Source organism: Lygodium microphyllum, chromosome 4 (assembly GCF_053477565.2).
Source record: "Lygodium microphyllum isolate KBCC chromosome 4, Lygodium_microphyllum_v1.1.10, whole genome shotgun sequence".
In the NCBI taxonomy this organism is placed as follows: Eukaryota; Viridiplantae; Streptophyta; class Polypodiopsida; order Schizaeales; family Lygodiaceae; genus Lygodium; species Lygodium microphyllum.
This window is the reverse complement of record NC_141138.1, coordinates 10480879-10489174: the sequence shown is the minus strand read 5'-3', so window position 1 is coordinate 10489174 and position 8296 is coordinate 10480879.

Here is an 8296-nt window from a genome sequence, read left to right as displayed (position 1 = left end):
CGTCAAAGGCCTCTACCATTGGGTTTGAAGGGGTCTTCACGGCCATCATCAGAGAAGCCTTGGGAGAAACACAAAAAAAGATGAGGAAGTCGGCAAGATGCCAAACAAGTCCCCTTCGCGCCAACAGGAGCAATCCAACGAAAGCACGGTGAGTGATGAAGAAGAAGAGCAGCAAGCACAATCTAGCTAAGGAGGGGCCAAGAAGTCGAAGAAAAATACTCCACAAAAGAAGGTCGAAGAAGAGAGCAAGAATAAAGAAAAAGTTGATCTAACAAAAGCCCAAAGTGAGTCCAAAAGTGCCGAAGAAAGAAGAAAAATAAGAGAAAAGGCGAAGACGAAAAGAATAAAAGCGGAAGAGGAAAGCAAAGTGAGAAGCCGAGGAGTTGAGTAGGAAGGAAGAAGAAGACGTAGCCCTCGCCATCCACCTCTCAATGGAGCAGCCTTCAAGGGAAGAAGAGTTGGCAGCCATGAGCCCCCACAAAGAGGAAATCCCCAATACAAGCTCCCAAGCACCCAAGAAGATGCCACCCCTAGTAGCCGAGGGCAAGGGAAAGGGTCTAATTAACCCCATCCCACCTGCCCTGGTGCCCACCACCCTAGTCTTTGCGCCCACCCAAGGCTCTTCTACCATGGTGGATGCTAGCAACCTTGTGGCCTAGGTGCAGTTTCTAGTTGACAAAGAAATAGTTCAAGGTGGAAGTGGGATAACAAAAATACCAGTAGCTTGCGGATGCGGAGTCCAAACAAGACCCCAAAAGGGAGAAAGTAGAAGCATCCATGACAACTACTCCCACCGCACTGCCATTGTCTACAAATTACGATGAATATGACAAGGGGCTCCTGTCACACCTGGAGAGGGCAAAAGAAAAAAAAACTCCATTGCTGAGTTGGAGGCCGAAGAGTAGGCTATGGAAACCTTTCAGATAGAGAAAACACACCAAGTGGAAAGCTACCAAAAAGAAATAAGTGAGCTAAAAGCAGAGCTCAAGGCTAAAGAAGGAGAAGAAGATAAGTAGCAAAAGGGGCTTGAGGAAGAGCATCAGGAGTTGATCAACCTGCGAAGGCAATACAAACTCCTCATAGTGCAGAATGAAGAACTGACAGGGGGAATGGACAGGATCCAACAAGCCATGGATCAACTTGCAGCAAAAGAAGCAGTGAAAGTCCTAGAAGGGGAGGAGCATAAAAAACAAATAGTTGACCTGATGGATAGGCTAATGATGGAAATGGAAGAGCAAGGGAGGCTAGAGAGAGATATTGAATACTTGAAGAAGGAGAAGGAGACAATAACTGAAAAGTGGAAATCGCAAGAATCGACCCTAGTGGCCCTAGCGCAAAGACGGGATGAGAGCCTAGAGAGGATGCAACAAAGGGTCATGATGAATAGGTGACAAAGAGTGAGAAAAGAGTGAAAAACCTAGTGAGCCACCTGGCCCTTGCAAAAAGAAACAGAGTGTTAGTGGAGAGCAGGGCAAAGGCCACTTAGACAATGCTAGAAGCCACCCAAGAACGTGCCTTCCTCAACACTATGATGGATGTCACAAAGTCAAAGGAGGAGGAGGCCATTGAATTACTAAAGAAATAACTGGAGATCACCCACAAAGCAATAAGGTATGGGTTGTGTGCTAAACCGCATGAAGAAGGGACTAGCCTAAGCCGAGAAGAGAAAAGGGATTATTTGGTAAGGGCAGGGCTAATGGTCGAAGAGGCGGACCTACTAAGCTTCAAGGAAGGAGAACCACAAGAGCCTAGGAGTGAAGCTGAAAGGCAAAGGCCACTTCCAGAAGCAACTGACCAAGTCCCAAGTACATCAAATGTAGCTCAAATCCAAGTGCCAAAGCATATCATAACCATATCTAGGTTCGTACAATAATGCTAGATATTAATGTAGATATATAGCATACCCAAAATACCATGTAGGCATTCAAAGCATGAAGCTCATTGTTGTATGCTTGCTATCCAAATTATTATGATAGAAATAAGCCTTTGCAAAATTGAGCTAATGAATTCTAAACAATCCAAGTAACATTCCAAAGCATAATCATACTATCCGAGCATCAAAATAGTATCCTTGAAGCATCAAACATGCATTATGGAATTTATTGTTTGCTTTCCAAATCAAAACTATTTTGTTTTGTGTAAAATAGAGAATTAAAAACTACACAAAATCAAACTTTGTAACTGCTCAAATATGTAGCTCTCGTCATACACTTCATTTACTTCTCATCATGCTCTTCATTTCTAGCTATAGAACACTTGAATCCGATATCACATGCAAAAGTTATGGCTAAAATACACACAAAAGTGTTGTCAAGCTACTATAACTATCCACAACTTCTGTTGCATGCCCAGTATCCACTCAAAATGGATAGAGTGGCTACTTCTCAACTCAATAAGTACTCAATATGGCTCATTGAAGCCTAGGGAACTCCTCGACAAGCTAGGAGCAAGTTGGAACAAGCTAGGAGAAGAGAAGACTCAATGCATACCTTGAGAGGAAGAAACAATGGCTACCATGAAACCTTGAGCTAAAGCTTTGAATCCAAGCTAAAGCAAAGGATGAAGAAGCTCCTTGAATGCTTGCTCTAATACTAATTGAAAGGTAGTGCCCGAGTGGAAGCACACAAGCAGAAGCAAAAACAAAGCAAGAGCTATGACGAATGGAGCAAGAGAGCAAGGGAGAGAGAGAGAGACTGTACGTGGGAACTCCCGTAGTTACAATGTGTGATTGGCCTTCTTACCTTATTCAATAGTCACTAAAAGAATAAAGAATAAAGTGACAGTGATGGGTGCCTGTCGTCTGTAATATACAGGTGCACGGTCATGGTGTGTAAAGTAAATATAGGTGGCATAAGCACATGTGCCTTTACTCCCAACAAAGCTAGACTTCTCTTGTTTAATGTGCATGGTTTCTAATTTTAATTATTATTTCTAAATTTAGTGAGATGAAGCTCCATTCCTTTGATGCGTCACTCATAAATGTATTACACACGAGAGCGAGCCTAGTTCTTTTAAAAACTAAAACTACGGTATAATGTTTTTCAAAAATTATAAGTGTCCAAAAATCACCTTCATGTTAGCCTCCACACCTTGTGCTTTTGTTTATTTGACTTTTTGGTTTTTTGAACTTCTTTTCTTGCCTTTTCAAGAAGAGGTTAATAATAGGGCCACTTTATTTGTGATTGTCGTAACCTTAGACCCCCTGAGCTCCTCAAAAAATCCTCAATCAAGCAAGTTATACAAGATATTGATGATGATGGTTTCCAAACTATCAATAATACTAGGAGAAATATGAGCAAAAAAGCACAATGCCCCCAAGCAAGCAAGCAACATAGGACTAAAGCACATAATAAATTCATACCTTTTCTCATGGAGCTAGCCACTCCTAAAAACTTCGTCTCACAAGAAGCTCCAACTGACAATTAGTCCAAAGTTAAAGAAAAAATTGCTAATACTCCCCCCCCAACCATTGTCCATGACCTATCATTTGATATGACGAGGAGAAATTCATGGATAGTTCATAGTTTTTTTAAGACTTGGAATCAGTCTTTGAGAAAGGATATAATGATTTTGACCTCAATAGTCCCCTAGAAGAGATCGAGATGTCTCAAAGTAGATGAGGAATCTCTTCCCAAAGACAAATCTCCAAACAAAATTTTCCCTCTTCTAGAGATAACAATTTGGCTTCTAAATGCAAATACTCAAAAATTGATACACAAATTCCCCTCAAAGTCAATTTAAGTTCTCAGTCGCAAAAGGAAAATGATATAAAGAATAAGTAGCTATGAATAAGTCAATTAGAATAATTTCTTACAAGACTAAGGGTCTATCTGACCCAATAAACGTTAAGACCATTAAATCATGATTGAACTAGAACTCTTTCTCACTAGATGTGATACGCTTGTGTAAGAAGTCAATGTGTTGTTGAGAGATTTGCAATCACACCTACTTCACTCTTTTTGGAAGGAGCAGTGAGGGCTTAGGACTAGAATCCCATAAGCACAGTAGGCGATGTGCTACCTAGACTTTCCGATAAAGCATTGTACTTACTTCCTTTTTCTTCAATGATATGAAAGTACTCTTTTCTTTCAGTAAAGTGTCTATGTCATAATCCACACACAAGATTGTGTTTATGAGTCCAAGTCTCAATCTTGGAACCTAATTCACTTGTGTGATAGTTAGACTTGTCTGTGTCCATGTCTTCATGAGTTTGGTCTTTGTCTTCCAACCTCCATAGCTTCCGCATTGCCATGTCCTAGTTCCATCTTTTAACATGGTATCAGAACCCCAGTCGGGCATGGCTCAGCTCGGCTTAGCTCTTCTCTGCTCTCTCTCAGTCCCTTTTCAACTCCGGTCGGCTCAGTTCCAGCCTATGACTTCATCTCTCAACTCTACCTTCACTTAAGCTCCCATGACAACCATGGCTAGCTGCACCCTGTTAACTTGAAGCTCTTATATCTCACTCCACAGGACAAATTTCTTGGAGCTTCCTTTTAGAAAATTGTTCTCCTGCTTCCAGAGCTTCTTCTTGTCACCTCAATCACTAACATAAGCAACCATAGGCTCATCATTGTCAAAAATCTCAGTCAACTGCCATATCTTGCAACTGTGACTTGTAGGACATACCCTGCTTGGAGTCCCTAGATCTCTCAATACAAAGCATATCTCCTCTTGCTTTCTTCTAGAGGATCATTCCCTAGGTCAAGCCGCTCCTCCCTAGCCCATCAAAGCTCGACATTGCTTGTCGCAAAGCCTAGCTTTGCATCTGCAACAATTTGCCGCCCAGAATGCGCATGGTGTCATTCATACTATTGATGCTGTGCCTACAACCCACGATGTTGACGACCATCATAGGGCGTTGATAGCCCATCAAGTCAGCTTCATTTTCATTAAAAAAGTTTTAAAAATAATCAAGTATAGCTCCTGCAATGTCAAAAAAACGAGGCCACTGTTAGAAACCCTAACTGTGACTCAATAGCCATTTTCACCTAAGCTCAAAAATCTCATCATTTTCTCTCTCCTGCCACCTAGAGTAACCCATTGCCACTTTGGTCTACTATCCCAGCATCAAATCAAGGAGGAGAAGGACCTGAAAAGATCGAAGAAGGATTCGACGACCTTGAACTAAGAAGATTCAAGTTCGGCATCAACTCAGATATAGTCTTTACATAGTGTGTTTTCACACTGTCATTACTTAACACACTGTAATCTGCTCTTCCACTGATAAAATCTGAGAAGTCTAGAGTTGATTTGCTACTAATCCTTGGTCATGACAATGACGAACAAGAAGATCTTGAAGTTTGTTGAAAGACTTAAGAAGATGCAAGCATAGTGTCTATTGACACTCATTCAGTGACTTTTGTCACTTATGTCCTTTGATACAATCAGCTCATTTGTTGATTTGATCTGATAATTTAGGTACTGATTTGCTATTGTCCCTGCAAATCCAACATGGGAAAAGACTCTCCAATAGCTCACTTCAAAGGGGTCAGGTTTCGCACCTGGCAGACCCGCATCAAGCTCATCCTAATGAAGAAGGGTCTTTGGGCCATCACCAGTGACAAAGAGAAGAAGCCTTGTGATGCGAACCTTGTAGGCACTTGGCAAAAGAATGATGATAAGGCTCAGGCCATTATCATGAAGACATGGACACAGACAAGACTAACTGTCACACAAGTGACTTAGATTCCAAGATTGAGACTTGGACTCATAAACACAATCTTATGTGTGGATTATGACATAGACACTTACTGATAAGAAAATAGTACTTTCATATCATTGAAGAAAAGGGAAGCAAGTATAATGCTTTATAGGAAAGTCTAGGTAGCACATCTCCTACTGTGCTTATGGGATTCTAGTCCTGAGCCCTCATTGCTCCTTCCAAAGATACCGAAGGAGGTGTGATTGCAAATATCTCAATACCCCTCCTCAATCACAACCAGAAGTACAAAGCGTATAGAGGCTTTAGTCAAAGCAACACCTGGAAAGTGTGGGAACACCATAAACATGACAAGACAACAGAGGCTATCACAGAAAAGGCTAAGTGTGGATACCACAAACATGGTGGACATCCAGAGGCTGTAACAGGTGCCTCACAAAGTGTGTAGAGGCTGTAGTACAAGGTTACATGAGGAGTTTACAAGCTTATGTCAGAAGCATTAGGGCTAGGCAACACAAGGCTAAAAAATTCTATTAGGATAGAAGGATTGATTAGGCTTGTCCTTCTCCTGGTGGTCTTCTTCTTCTTCTCCTCCTCCTCCTCCTCCTCCTCCTCCTCCTCCTCCTCCTCCTCCTCCTCCTCCTCCTCCTCCTCCTCCTCCTCCTCCTCCTCCTCCTCCTCCTCCTCTTCTTCTTCTTCTTCTTCTTTTGGTCCATGTTCTTGTTCTTCTTTAACAGCAACTAGATAGGCCTTTTAGGACGTCTTTCTGGTGTGGCAAAACTTCTCGGTGTGTCCGGTTCTTTTGTAGAAGTCACAGAAAGGCTGGTCCTTCTTGCCTTTGTCCCTATTGCCAACATATAATGCTTGTTCATCTCTAGATGTGCTTGGTTCTTCCTTAGTTTTTAGCTTCTTTTCCTCCTCTAACAGTGATGCCTGGATATCAATAAGCTCAGGGTTTGGCATATTGATTAGAGTTGTTGACACATTATTATATTCAGGAGGTAAACTTTTGAGCAGAACACCAATGCAAACATCTTCTTCTATTTTAATATTGATTCCTGCAAGCTAGGTTAGAAGTCCTTCCATGTAATTTAGATGTGTGGCAAGTGATGTGCTAGACTTCATTTCAAGCCTGAAAATTTCAATCAAGAGACCATACTTTGATGACTTAGACTGTGCATCAAACAAAGTGTCAAGTCTCTTCCAAGTATCTTGTGAAGTATCACAATTATCCACATGGTGGATATAGCTGTCATCTAGTCCAACCTCCATAGCTTCCGCATTGCCATGTCCTAGATCCATGTTTTAACATGTGGGAGGCAATGAGTTAGATAAAAACTTAAGGAGTATCTCACTTGACTACTCACGGCACTTCACCAAATACTTAGGCCATAGTGGTGGTGCTATGATTGGGATTCATTTGCAATGGGTAAGTTCAATCAAACATGTATGTTATGATAACAAAAATCAATGGGTGGCTCTCAAGTGTAGTGCAGATGAAGCTTTTGCCGTTGTTTCTTTGTATGCCAATTTTTCGTTTTCAAATAGGCTATCCATTTGGAATTCCCTAATGAAATTTAAATGTCCAATAATTTTTATAGGGGACTTTAGCATGGTGGAAGCTATTAATGACATATTTCCAAAAAAAGGCTAGATGATCTTGGGTTTTGAAAAAGAAACTTCGACTAGATGAAAAGTAGAACATAGCTGAGTTGAAGTATATTGTGAAAAAACTCTTAACTTGGTCCAACAAACAAAAGGGTCAAAAGTTCAGCAAAAGTCAAGTTATCTCCTTGGAGCTCCTATCCACATATGTGAGTGCCAACATAAAAACCATGAAGACATGGCCATTTCCAACCATTATCCCATCCAATTAACATTATCTAACAAAGTTGATCTCATCAGGTTCAATTGGCTCCATGTTGACCCATATGGATATTGCTTGGTCTAGCATTGAAAACATTTGGGGGTGGGCCTTCTCATCCCTTCTTTCCCTTACAATTGCTTAGGAACAAGCTATCAAACAAACTCAGGACATGCTAAGTGGTACTTAAAAAATAATTAGTCACTCATCACGAAAGGTTACTTGGTGCACAAAAATATGCTAAATGAGAGATCCTAGAAGCACAAATAGACCATGACATTCTCGAGGTTAAGAAGAACTAATCAATTTACACTCTAAACTTAAAAAGGATGAAGCACTAGAAGTTGAAAACACAATCCTCTTCACCAAAACATGGTGGGTGGGCAAACTTGATCAGCCCTTTAAAGAGATTCTCCATATCATTAGGGAAAAAAAGGAGAGGGAATTGCTCCCCCTTCTTATAAATGAGAGTGGTAAAAAAATCATTTATGATGTTGATAACTTATTTTTGGTCCATGACTACTTCTCTAAGATTTTTAGCCAAGACTCATGCAAGAGCCAAGTTTGCTCTCTTCAAGCCCAAAGTTGTTCCTCAATCTATTACCAATATTCTAGACTAGAATCTTACTATCTATGAGCTCAATGACACTATTGATGACCTTAAAAATGGTAAGACTCCTAGATCAGATGGCCTCCCCAACAGATTCTATCAGGAGTTAAAAGACACCCTAATTTGACCGCTTATTTGCAATATATGGAATGAATCCCTACAT